Source organism: Protomyctophum parallelum (genome assembly GCF_964188405.1).
Source record: "Protomyctophum parallelum genome assembly, chromosome: 4".
NCBI classification, from domain to species: domain Eukaryota; kingdom Metazoa; phylum Chordata; class Actinopteri; order Myctophiformes; family Myctophidae; genus Protomyctophum; species Protomyctophum parallelum.
In genome coordinates this window covers 38,377,218-38,391,463 of record NC_139700.1, presented here as the reverse complement: position 1 = coordinate 38,391,463, position 14,246 = coordinate 38,377,218, and the positions used below count along the sequence as shown (strand labels likewise).

At 44.3% G+C, this 14,246-nt stretch overlaps 1 protein-coding gene across 1 annotated transcript in view; it reads left to right on the top strand.

Moving 5' to 3' along the window:
- The first annotated feature begins 13,578 nt into the window (after positions 1-13,578).
- Positions 13,579-14,246, top strand: part of cpne2 (copine II) — a 58,860-nt gene continuing 58,192 nt past the window's right edge. Inside the window, exon 1 of the mRNA XM_083763376.1 lies at positions 13,579-13,822. The gene's annotated coding sequence lies outside the window, so the exon portion shown is untranslated. The remainder of the gene's footprint in view (positions 13,823-14,246) is intronic.

Below are 14,246 nucleotides of genomic sequence, written 5' to 3'. Positions count from 1 at the left end.
GGAGGTAAAAAGGGAAAAGACAATACAGTGAGGGGAAAAGGGGGTGGGGGGAACTCAGACTTTTACGGGAGCCAGTTTCGATTTGCAGCCGTCCGTAGGTGCCCTTTGAGAGCGGAGTCAAGGGATTCACATTTTGGTGTCATAGGAGCAAAAATAATTTAGTCCCTTGATTGTGCAGAATCTGGGTTGCACATGGTTTGTTGAACTCCCTCTGGTGTTGTGGGTGTGGACTTTGTTGACATTAAAGAAGTATTTAGATAGGCACATGGGTATCTAGGCACATGGGTGCTGTATCGATGCTGTACTCTGTCTTCAACACTAAGCCATTCCAGGTTTCGAGAGGGGCCGATCCGACTGGCAGGTTTCGAGAGGGGCCGTTGCGACTGGCAGGTTTCGAGAGGGGCCGAGGCCCCTGGGGTGGTCACATGGGTCACATGGGTCAGGACTGGGTGAGGGCCCCGGGGTGGTCACATGGGTCAGGACTGGGTGAGGGCCCTGGGGAGGTCACATGGGTCAGGACTGAGTGAGGGCCCTGGGTGGTCACATGGGTCAGGACTGAGTGAGGGCCCCGGGTGGTCACATGGGTCAGGACTGAGTGAGGGCCCCGGGGTGGTCACATGGGTCAGGACTGAGTGAGGGCCCCGGGTGGTCACATGGGTCAGGACTGAGTGAGGGCCCCGGGTGGTCACATGGGTCAGGACTGAGTGAGGGCCCCGGGGTGGTCACATGGGTCAGGACTGAGTGAGGGCCCCGGGTGGTCACATGGGTCAGGACTGAGTGAGGGCCCCGGGGTGGTCACATGGGTCAGGACTGAGTGAGGGCCCTGGGTGGTCACATGGGTCAGGACTGAGTGAGGGCCCCGGGGTGGTCACATGGGTCAGGACTGAGTGAGGGCCCCGGGGTGGTCACATGGGTCAGGACTCGGTGAGGGCCCCGGGGTGGTCACATGGGTCAGGACTGAGTGAGGGCCCCGGGGTGGTCACATGGGTCAGGACTGAGTGAGGGCCCTGGGTGGTCACATGGGTCAGGACTGAGTGAGGGCCCCGGGGTGGTCACATGGGTCAGGACTGAGTGAGGGCCCCGGGGTGGTCACATGGGTCAGGACTGGGTGAGGGCCCCGGGGTGGTCACATGGGTCAGGACTGAGTGAGGGCCCCGGGTGGTCACATGCGTCAGAATATACTTTGTGTGTGTCCTAGCAGGGTATAATCAGCTGCACCTATACATGAATAATGAGTCTGACAGTAAACCAAAGTGCATTAGTGCAATAGTCAACAGTGTTCTAAATTGTACATCTAAAAACATAGTCAAATCAAACAGGGCATGGTGGCCCACTCTATAGCACTGCCACTGTCACCTCACAGCTAGAGGGTTCCTGGGTTCGATTCCAGCTGGAGACACTGTGGGCGCTGGGGGTGTGTTCTCTCCTCCGTGTCATCAGTGCCCATACCCTAGGTGGGGTTGGCAAAAGGGCCTTTCTGTGTAAAGATTGCATCTTCCACTAGGGTAGGTACCTTCAGAATAAACATGCACTAATACCGGTCTCTTAACAGCAGCCCGAACTTCTAGTAACTATAAATAACCATGCTTTCATTATCATTGCAGGGTAAGCAAAGAAAAACCTGCACTTGACTTTGGTCAAGTCTGCAGATCTCACGTAAATCAGGTAAAGTGAGATTAGTGAGATTTAGTTTGCTGAAGTTTGCATACGCTAACTTGACAACAAATGACGTTAGCAATGCATAATACACTTAGTACACAGGTCGACAAGGCTGTTAGAGCCTCTAATTGCCTTGTCGACTGTGCAATGAAAGGTTGCCATCTAGTGGTGCATCATCTAGAGGTGTTCTCTGCTGAGTATCACTGCTGAACCTCAAATGTAAAAAAGAAAAGGCTGAATGTCCTCGTTCTACAGTACGAAATTAAAATTAAAATCCTGCCTAGGGCACCAAATTGCTCAGGACCATTGGATGGTGAAGTATTTTTCATTTCCATTTTGCCAACGAAGAATTCCTCCATGGGGGTGCATTAAAAATACAACACCAACACCATTTATAAAAGTGCTTCACAACAATGATGGTAAATAGCCTACTGTCTAAAGATATACGCACACATAAAGTATTAACACATTAAAGGGCCACATCACCCCTTTTGCAACCTTATTTTAACGATTTTTGGGACTCAATAAACACTTTCCTGGGGTTTTTATGTGTGTAATATGTTTTTTTTAGATATTTTAGTCACGCCATATTCTTGACCAAAAACCTGTCGTGAAAATGTGGTCTTGCTTCCTTCTTGGACTACAAGTCCCACCTCCATGCAGCCTCCCACAAGGAGGGGAAGTGCACTAAAGCATTATGGGCATTGTAGGAACTTCATTATTGTTCTGGCCATAGGGTGCAAATTTCAAATTGTGCTACTGTTATCTATAAATACTATTAACATTGAGTGACTGCAGTTTCTTCCAGCGGTGAAATGTCCCTTTAAGACAGAAGTCCTATCTATGGTGAAGTATTTTTTATTTCCAAAAGAAGAATTCCTCCATGGTACCTCTGGTTTGGATTTGAGAAGTTTGTGTTACAAAGCACTTTACATGCAGTGAGAGAGCATTACAGATGTAACCCTATGCTATATACAGTACACAGCTATAGGTTCCTTTAACTTGTTGGCGGGCTGAGCATGCAGGTGACGGAGAGGAGTACAATGGGATTGTTCTTGTGTTTACTTGCTGTTTTTCTGGTGTAGAGGGAAGCGGCCACGCTAAAACATGCTGTTTCTATGGATGATACATAAGTTAGATACAGAAGTTAGAACCTGTTCACGCAGATTTATTTAATCTATTTTTGTTATTAAATTACCAGTTCTCCAGCACGCTACTCTTTCTTTCTTTTAGCATGATGGAAGAAATAAGGATTACTCTGAAAAGGAAGAGGACGGTGGTAACCTATACATTACATTGGAAAGTGGCTATGGGACTTTGTTGGAAAGTTGGTGAGGCACTGAGGTCAAGGTTAGACTGGGTCAGTGTGCAGTGCAGGCACACCAATAGTCATTAGTCTGGGGATGAGGTGGATCTGTATTACAGTATATTTGTAATTGTTGTTGTACTATGTCTGCCGTCTTCCTGATGGCTGCAATCTAGCTGCAGACGTTTGCCTTTGTGTTACAATACATACACGACACGCTGTGAGCTTGTAGATTGGCTATTTTTGGTGAGGAGGTTGGTGGTCCGTCTCAGGGGCGCATCCACAGTGTGTCAGGAGGCTTGTATCAGTGGAGTGGGATGTTCTGAGCCCAGATTAGAATTCGTACATTCGGTTTTTTTCAGATTTTTTCCCCCATCACGAGCTAATTTGCTCCCTTTCTTGTGCAGGGGGGAATTACTTTGGCTTTTGAAGTCATTCTTGGGGGTTGCCTTTTTGGGTTGCACCATATTGTACATACAGTCAGTCAGTCAGTCCCTCTGATGCAGTAGTTACAGTAGACAATCATCATGTCATGCCATGGTTATCAATATGCTTACGCAGATAAATGCGCTGTCACATGAGTCCGGTTGCTGAGGCCGTTTCAGGGCAGTTTGTTAACCAGATTTGATGTTGAGGTTAGTGAACCTGGTTTTCAGTTTATGACTGCAGTTTAGTTCCAGAGTTCCCGAGGATTGTTTTTGTTTTCCTCTGCTTTTATATACGGACAGCTGAGTTTGCAGATCACCGTCGAAGCGCTTGGCAAGCTTTGACTTGCATTTTATAAATTCAGAGCATTTTTTGTGTCTATGGCTTTCATTGCAGTCAATATGTCCGAATGCATCCATGGCTCCGAGCGGGTTATGACTTTGGTTTTAAAGCCAAGTCATGCTTCTTCGACTAGTGTGCTCTAGAGCTCGTCAGACCAATCCAGACACTCCAATTCTTGGTTAAAGGCCTCACTAGAGTTGGTTTTGAGGTCCCTACTGTTTTGTGACAGTCAGGCTTCAGTTTTAGTTTTTTGCAGGTAGAGAATATCATAAAATGATCGTTAAGCCTGCATACAATAACAACTTTCTTGGAGATTCTGGATTTGTCCGAGGTCAGAATGAGATCAATGATAGTTTGAGTAGAGTCACACACCCTTGTGGTACGGTACAACAGCAGCAAGGTGCTGGCATAAGGTACAGTTTAGATATAATGCCTGACGCCTCTCGCAAGTTTGCATATTGCATCACAGACAAGTATAGCTGCTGGACTGCTTTCACTTTTGGTTACCAAAATCATCCAAAACATGTTCTTTTTTGCCATCTGCCATTCTTGTTCTGTAATGATAAATGTCTATAATTAACATGGCTATACTAACAGTATCATTGCTGTTTTGGTGCAAGATTTGCAGAGCTGTAATTTGCTGATGCAATGGTACACAGTTACCTCGTGTTTCACTATGATAGTCTGCAATCTAAAACTGAGACATTTAATTATATTTTGGTCAGTGATGATCCTTATAGACTAGGGTATGCGCATGACATCATCGTACCTGGAAGTTATGCGGGAACGCCCACTGAGTGGCAGAAAACGACTTTCTGGCCTTGCCAGCCCATTCATCCAAACAGAAAAGTCCTGTCTGATTGCATTAAACAATGTTAAACTCACCAACATTGCAGCTGTACGAAAAGCTTGAATTATCCTCTTTCTATCTGCAAAGTTTTTGTTTAATAAAAATCCACCATAGAAACGTTATGAGCTACTTTCTGTCAGTTTGGCAGTACAACATTTTGCTGCCTCCTGCATTATATGACATTTAGAAACAGGTGGTACGCAGGATGGTTGAGTGATTTCCAACGAGCGCTTCCAAACTCCAACACTGATGGGAAAATCATGCCTGTGCATGAAAATAGATTTGGCCGAATGTCCACTTCACAGTACAACTGCAGAACGCAGAGCTTTACCTGCTGCTAAACAGTAAATTCTTAGTTTTTCTGGGTTAGGTTATAGGCTTCATCAATAGTTAAAGCAGTACAGTAGAGAAGGGCTTCTCAAAGTGGGTGCCTTGACGCAAGTCCAGGGGTGTCTCAGAATACTTTGATACACCAAGTCTCTTCACCAAAGCAGATCTATACAAGATCACAACGTGACAAGTTTTGAGCTTGTATTACCTTCACTGACACACAGTAGTGCGGAGTAAGTGGAACAGTGCCCAGTGACACATACGAATGCATGCACGTGCACAGTCTGCACATGCACACACACACACACACACACACACACACACACACACACACACACACACACACACACACACGTGTGTGTGCGTGCATGTCATTTTCCCAGTTAGACTGTTGTTGGAGCAGAGGCTCTGGTTAGAGCTCTACATTTCTGCCCTGCTCTACAACTCATCAGGAAAATTACTGCAGCCCAGCTTTAATTTGTAGCTGTTCAGAATGTGGGCTTTTTGCATTGCTAATCAGATTTCCAAAGTCCTACAAGTACCACAGTGCCTTATTTTTCCTCCTTAGGCAGTGGAGGAACAGGATCTGTAACAGTGACGCTGTGAGACTGGGGCTGAAGGACAGTCAGCAGGTTCAACTTCTCCTCTGCATTGCACTAGACCTGAGGTTATCGCAAGGCTGAAATCCCAGCCGTGATTGATTTCAATGCTGGGACACTGAAATTATATTTGGGAAGGTTAGAAATTACTTAAATAGAGCACCGAAGTCGTATGTAATTAACACATCCTATTGTACCTGGGATGCATTTTTTTTCTGCCAGTCTGAATCTGAATTTGCATTAAATAAAACTGTGTTCCAAAAATAAACACAAGATCTCATATGGATATGATGATATCTCATCTGATGGTGAGAAAACGAATGTTACTGCTGACGAATTAGTTACATTTTCCGAAGTAATCCTTACTCCTGGTTGTTTCCGGTAGTGGTCTCCATCCATTTATGTAGGCTATTTATGACCAGCGTTTTTCATATACCGGTATCTGTAATATCTGAGTTTGATCTAATAGCTGATGATCATATACATTATACTTCCTTTTGGGGGACTGTGTTCAGAAAGATAGTGTAGTTGTACACTTGTACAGTGTAATTTTCTTTATTTTATTTTGTTGTATTACCTTAATTGCCATATCTCTATTTGTCCTGACTCCTAATACTCTTGTGTGTCTACTCGCTTTGTGTCTCAGAGTTGGTTTGTTCAAGGATACTTTGATATGATGCCAGACGGCCACTCTACTCCCCGAGCAACTGTAGGAATATATAGCATGCCAAAAAGGTAGCCATGGTTGTTGCAATGAAAAATCTAGTTTGAAGTCTAATTTATGTGAAATGATGATCCTCTTTATTTTTGCAGCATCAACAGCACGCCTCTGAGGCCCAAATCGAGTAAGACAGGTACTGAAGTGTAATGTTATACTGATGTACGGGTGGTTGCATGCCATGCATCATTTATTCCCTGAAGAAGGCCGAAAGGTCGAAACGTTGGAAAATAATAAATATACAGCATCGTGGCTACGAGTGTGTGGCCTTTTTCAAATTTTTACTTATTTACTGCCTTAGGCCAGCACCTCACCAACACTGGTGTGCGCCCTTTCCTGTTTTGTCTGCATGTCATGCATTAAAATGATTTGTCTTCTGCTGACTAGCTGACAGCTGACTACAATAATTTACTGCTACGTCATTTAATAAGTTCTGGAGGTGAGATTAATACACTTTTTTCTCCCTCTAATTGTTCTTCATTCTGATTTGTACTGAAATGTGGGTCAATGTGGTGAATATTACTGGTTACAGCTAAGTTACACATACTGTAGCTTAAGTTGAGTATGAGGCTGATTTGAAATTATCCAAGCGGAATCTTGTCCTCTGTGATAATGTGCGTTGAAAATCTCAGGGAAATTGCAAGCTGTGTTCATGAGTTGAGGCATTTTGTTCAAAACGGACCAATATAGTACAAACTTTGGAAGCCAATCTTAGCCAATCAGGATGGAATATGAGAAATTGGACAGATCCGTTTTGATCACATGACTATAAATGCTATGTACCGATTTGCGTGATGTAGCCTATGGATACAATCTGTAGTAGTAGGAGTAATATTAATAAATGTGTTTTGCAAAAACATGCCTCATGGTGGCGCTATAACAGGCCTATCTGAAATATGTGGGACAGGCAGCGGTTCGACTTTGGCATGCAGGGAGTATACTGTACTTGTGTGCAGTATCGCAGCGACCGGGCCAACGGTGCCAGACATTAGCTGGTAACAGAAAGACGGACAGACGGACAGGGTGCAAACATACTCTCTCCCCATGCCTTTGGCATATACATCAAAATGTATTATGATTCTGAAACAAAGTGCACCTCTCAGTCTTCATCATGGGACAGACAGCAGGCAGAACACATCTTAGTACCAATATTTACCAACAGGGGGTGTCACTGACTGAGCATTACATCGAAAGAAATACACAGTATAGCCTACAATATTGTAGCCTGCAGTAGATTATATACAGAATTAGCAGATGTTCAAATCTGAGGCCATTAATGTTCCATTTTACATTCGCTGCAATTCTTCAAAATTGAATGATCACGCCTCCAGGTCTTTAGTTTACTCAAGTTAGGGAATAAGAACTGGTACTTAAGACACGCAAAATACAGCCCATTATATAGGCTATAATTGACATTAAATAATTAAATTAACTCCACTACACCTCCTAGGCAAATAATGTGTAGTGCACTGTCTACAATTATTTGAAAACTTTAATTACTTTGTAGACTTTGCACGCATCCGCCTCGTTGACGGCAGACTGCTGGGCGAGCACTGGCGCTTTGGCATGGGGGGGTCAAATCAACATGGAATGAATTCTGTACTGGCCATATATAGGAGCATGTCTTGAGTGTACAGGGTTTGATGAGGTCAGATCAACATACAGTATGGAATGTCAGAACAGGTGAGATCAATTATATGGAGATCCAAGGGTGGTAGCGGGGACATTCACTTGAGTATAGACTATAGAGGGTTTGATGAGGGCCCATGCAGGCCGGCCGGGCCTTAATTTTCAGGCCGGGCACGGCTGCACTAATAACTAATTTTCGCCGGCAAGTTTGAATTTTGAATGGACAGGTATAGGCCTAAGTCAAAACGGAGACATGAAGGATGGATGGGAAAGGATCAACACATGGAATGTCAGGTTCTGACATACAGTATGTCCATATGGAGATCTAAGGGTTTGAGGTCAGATGTAGGGGTTGCTGGCCAATATTGATGACATATATCAGGGATCTCCATAATATGGGCTTAACTGCGACAGCAGGTCACATTTACTATGACAACAGGGTCTCCACAGTCCACATCTCCATTCCTGATGATGTCACATGATGTCACGAGACATCATCAAAACACACTGATGGTGCCCAACCAACACACCTCATCTGCTATTTTGAAAACTTGTGAAATGGGACATTCTGCATAATGAGTAGGCTAGGTTTTGGTACTTTAAGTAGCCTACATTTTTATACCAAAATGTAGGCTACTTAGGCCTACACACATATATATATAATTATATATATATAGCGCCTGACGCCTGTACTTTTTCCTCCACTGCATACATACAGACTCGGAGAGAGAGCGGTTCTCCCCTGCATGCTCTCCATCCAAATCACTCAGCCTCGTATACAGCAGACAGCTTGGCAGAGAGGATGATGATTTATATACACAACAACACCGATGCGGTATCCATCACACGTGGAATAAAATGACCAGATCAGCAACTCTAATTTGCGTTAAATTGTAGGAGAAGAGCATTGGTGGAGAAAGAAGGTCACATTTAGTAAATTGAAGACTGAAGAGAGAGAGAGAGACAGCGTGCGCGAGAAGTTGAGAGTAATTTACGGAGGTAGGTACAGTACCTGTATTGATGAATGAATGTGCAGTGTTTTCTCTTTCAAATTCTTTGGTTTTTTACGTCGTTTCCCAGACGTGCGTGATGGTAGCTTAACCAGTTGGGTGATAATAGATAAATGATTTAATAAGGGCAGGAGTTTGGTTGTGACAAAAGAGACGTCAAATATGAAACTAACAAAAAACATTTCTACTTTGAAAGAAGTGCGCGCGCGTGTTGCATGATTATGATGAGTTATTTTGTGGGAAAGTCCGTCCAATAGGCTATATAGGATCCATTTTATGTTGACACGGCGTGGCTACAAATTAGGCTACATGAAAATTAAATTGTATGATTGCTGTCTTTGAAAGCAGTATAGCTGTTCTTGTTACGTTTAAGTGCAGACCGCACAGGTGATTATGGTTAGGCTGATCTGCACGGGTCACTTAATTATATCTACAATTAGGATTGAGAAAGAGTTTCCACTGCGCAGCACTTGATTTTGCGCGCGCGCGCACACACACACACACACACACACACACACACACACACACACACACACACACCCACACACACACACACACACACACACACACACACACACACACACACACACACACACACACACTGTAACCACACACACACACCCACACACACCCGCACGCACGCACGCACACACGCACGCATACACACACACACACACACACACACACACACACACACACACACACACACACACTCAGCCTCTTCAAAGCATGTTATTGTGTCAGATTTGGTCACAATTACCTAGCTATAACTGCCAGGTTTGTCGTGTGTCCACATAGAGTAGAGAGAGAGAGAGAGAGAGAGAGAGAGAGAGAGAGAGAGAGAGAGAGAGAGAGACTTTTCTTTCAAAAGTGAGTTTGCTGTTGGTGGTACTGTAGGCTACATGTAGGCTACTGTAAGCCTATGCAACTATGGCTGAGCGTGGAACTCATCAGGGTCTCTGTAAATACCCCCAGCGTCTTGGACAAATGATGAGTAAGTGATTATAAAATAATTATGATTTTGGCACATTACACTGTTTTGGGCATAGTAGGGTATACTTCAAATCAAAAGTGCTTTTAATTTACTGAGACAAAGTGGATGCTGACAACAATGCCCCACAATGGAACACTAACAGTGAGATTATGTTCCACCTACTCTTCCTGTAGGCTACAATACAGCTAGTATATACAGCACAGACATGCATGTTCTCCCCTTGTTCTCCCCGTGTAGGACCCCCCCCCCCCCTGTCAGGTGAAAAGAAGCAGTTTGAACTCCTCATGCATAGAAGGGGGCATGAGGTCAGTCTGTTGCTCTCCCCAGGTTGGCAGAGGAAGTGTAGGGCCCAGGATCACATTTGCACGCATCCGCCTCGTTGACGGCAGACTGCTGGGCGAGCACTGGCGCTTTGGCATGGGGGGGTCAAATCAACATGGAATGAATTCTGTACTGGCCATATATAGGAGCATGTCTTGAGTGTACAGGGTTTGATGAGGTCAGATCAACATACAGTATGGAATGTCAGAACAGGTGAGATCAATTATATGGAGATCCAAGGGTGGTAGCGGGGACATTCACTTGAGTATAGACTATAGAGGGTTTGATGAGGGCCCATGCAGGCCGGCCGGGCCTTAATTTTCAGGCCGGGCACGGCTGCACTAATAACTAATTTTCGCCGGCAAGTTTGAATTTTGAATGGACAGGTATAGGCCTAAGTCAAAACGGAGACATGAAGGATGGATGGGAAAGGATCAACACATGGAATGTCAGGTTCTGACATACAGTATGTCCATATGGAGATCTAAGGGTTTGAGGTCAGATGTAGGGGTTGCTGGCCAATATTGATGACATATATCAGGGATCTCCATAATATGGGCTTAACTGCGACAGCAGGTCACATTTACTATGACAACAGGGTCTCCACAGTCCACATCTCCATTCCTGATGATGTCACATGATGTCACGAGACATCATCAAAACACACTGATGGTGCCCAACCAACACACCTCATCTGCTATTTTGAAAACTTGTGAAATGGGACATTCTGCATAATGAGTAGGCTAGGTTTTGGTACTTTAAGTAGCCTACATTTTTATACCAAAATGTAGGCTACTTAGGCCTACACACATATATATATAATTATATATATATAGCGCCTGACGCCTGTACTTTTTCCTCCACTGCATACATACAGACTCGGAGAGAGAGCGGTTCTCCCCTGCATGCTCTCCATCCAAATCACTCAGCCTCGTATACAGCAGACAGCTTGGCAGAGAGGATGATGATTTATATACACAACAACACCGATGCGGTATCCATCACACGTGGAATAAAATGACCAGATCAGCAACTCTAATTTGCGTTAAATTGTAGGAGAAGAGCATTGGTGGAGAAAGAAGGTCACATTTAGTAAATTGAAGACTGAAGAGAGAGAGAGAGACAGCGTGCGCGAGAAGTTGAGAGTAATTTACGGAGGTAGGTACAGTACCTGTATTGATGAATGAATGTGCAGTGTTTTCTCTTTCAAATTCTTTGGTTTTTTACGTCGTTTCCCAGACGTGCGTGATGGTAGCTTAACCAGTTGGGTGATAATAGATAAATGATTTAATAAGGGCAGGAGTTTGGTTGTGACAAAAGAGACGTCAAATATGAAACTAACAAAAAACATTTCTACTTTGAAAGAAGTGCGCGCGCGTGTTGCATGATTATGATGAGTTATTTTGTGGGAAAGTCCGTCCAATAGGCTATATAGGATCCATTTTATGTTGACACGGCGTGGCTACAAATTAGGCTACATGAAAATTAAATTGTATGATTGCTGTCTTTGAAAGCAGTATAGCTGTTCTTGTTACGTTTAAGTGCAGACCGCACAGGTGATTATGGTTAGGCTGATCTGCACGGGTCACTTAATTATATCTACAATTAGGATTGAGAAAGAGTTTCCACTGCGCAGCACTTGATTTTGCGCGCGCGCGCACACACACACACACACACACACACACACACACACACACACACACACACCCACACACACACACACACACACACACACACACACACACACACACACACACACACACACACTGTAACCACACACACACACCCACACACACCCGCACGCACGCACGCACACACGCACGCATACACACACACACACACACACACACACACACACACACACACACACACACACACACACTCAGCCTCTTCAAAGCATGTTATTGTGTCAGATTTGGTCACAATTACCTAGCTATAACTGCCAGGTTTGTCGTGTGTCCACATAGAGTAGAGAGAGAGAGAGAGAGAGAGAGAGAGAGAGAGAGAGAGAGAGAGAGAGACTTTTCTTTCAAAAGTGAGTTTGCTGTTGGTGGTACTGTAGGCTACATGTAGGCTACTGTAAGCCTATGCAACTATGGCTGAGCGTGGAACTCATCAGGGTCTCTGTAAATACCCCCAGCGTCTTGGACAAATGATGAGTAAGTGATTATAAAATAATTATGATTTTGGCACATTACACTGTTTTGGGCATAGTAGGGTATACTTCAAATCAAAAGTGCTTTTAATTTACTGAGACAAAGTGGATGCTGACAACAATGCCCCACAATGGAACACTAACAGTGAGATTATGTTCCACCTACTCTTCCTGTAGGCTACAATACAGCTAGTATATACAGCACAGACATGCATGTTCTCCCCTTGTTCTCCCCGTGTAGGACCCCCCCCCCCCCTGTCAGGTGAAAAGAAGCAGTTTGAACTCCTCATGCATAGAAGGGGGCATGAGGTCAGTCTGTTGCTCTCCCCAGGTTGGCAGAGGAAGTGTAGGGCCCAGGATCACATTTGCACGCATCCGCCTCGTTGACGGCAGACTGCTGGGCGAGCACTGGCGCTTTGGCATGGGGGGGTCAAATCAACATGGAATGAATTCTGTACTGGCCATATATAGGAGCATGTCTTGAGTGTACAGGGTTTGATGAGGTCAGATCAACATACAGTATGGAATGTCAGAACAGGTGAGATCAATTATATGGAGATCCAAGGGTGGTAGCGGGGACATTCACTTGAGTATAGACTATAGAGGGTTTGATGAGGGCCCATGCAGGCCGGCCGGGCCTTAATTTTCAGGCCGGGCACGGCTGCACTAATAACTAATTTTCGCCGGCAAGTTTGAATTTTGAATGGACAGGTATAGGCCTAAGTCAAAACGGAGACATGAAGGATGGATGGGAAAGGATCAACACATGGAATGTCAGGTTCTGACATACAGTATGTCCATATGGAGATCTAAGGGTTTGAGGTCAGATGTAGGGGTTGCTGGCCAATATTGATGACATATATCAGGGATCTCCATAATATGGGCTTAACTGCGACAGCAGGTCACATTTACTATGACAACAGGGTCTCCACAGTCCACATCTCCATTCCTGATGATGTCACATGATGTCACGAGACATCATCAAAACACACTGATGGTGCCCAACCAACACACCTCATCTGCTATTTTGAAAACTTGTGAAATGGGACATTCTGCATAATGAGTAGGCTAGGTTTTGGTACTTTAAGTAGCCTACATTTTTATACCAAAATGTAGGCTACTTAGGCCTACACACATATATATATAATTATATATATATAGCGCCTGACGCCTGTACTTTTTCCTCCACTGCATACATACAGACTCGGAGAGAGAGCGGTTCTCCCCTGCATGCTCTCCATCCAAATCACTCAGCCTCGTATACAGCAGACAGCTTGGCAGAGAGGATGATGATTTATATACACAACAACACCGATGCGGTATCCATCACACGTGGAATAAAATGACCAGATCAGCAACTCTAATTTGCGTTAAATTGTAGGAGAAGAGCATTGGTGGAGAAAGAAGGTCACATTTAGTAAATTGAAGACTGAAGAGAGAGAGAGAGACAGCGTGCGCGAGAAGTTGAGAGTAATTTACGGAGGTAGGTACAGTACCTGTATTGATGAATGAATGTGCAGTGTTTTCTCTTTCAAATTCTTTGGTTTTTTACGTCGTTTCCCAGACGTGCGTGATGGTAGCTTAACCAGTTGGGTGATAATAGATAAATGATTTAATAAGGGCAGGAGTTTGGTTGTGACAAAAGAGACGTCAAATATGAAACTAACAAAAAACATTTCTACTTTGAAAGAAGTGCGCGCGCGTGTTGCATGATTATGATGAGTTATTTTGTGGGAAAGTCCGTCCAATAGGCTATATAGGATCCATTTTATGTTGACACGGCGTGGCTACAAATTAGGCTACATGAAAATTAAATTGTATGATTGCTGTCTTTGAAAGCAGTATAGCTGTTCTTGTTACGTTTAAGTGCAGACCGCACAGGTGATTATGGTTAGGCTGATCTGCAC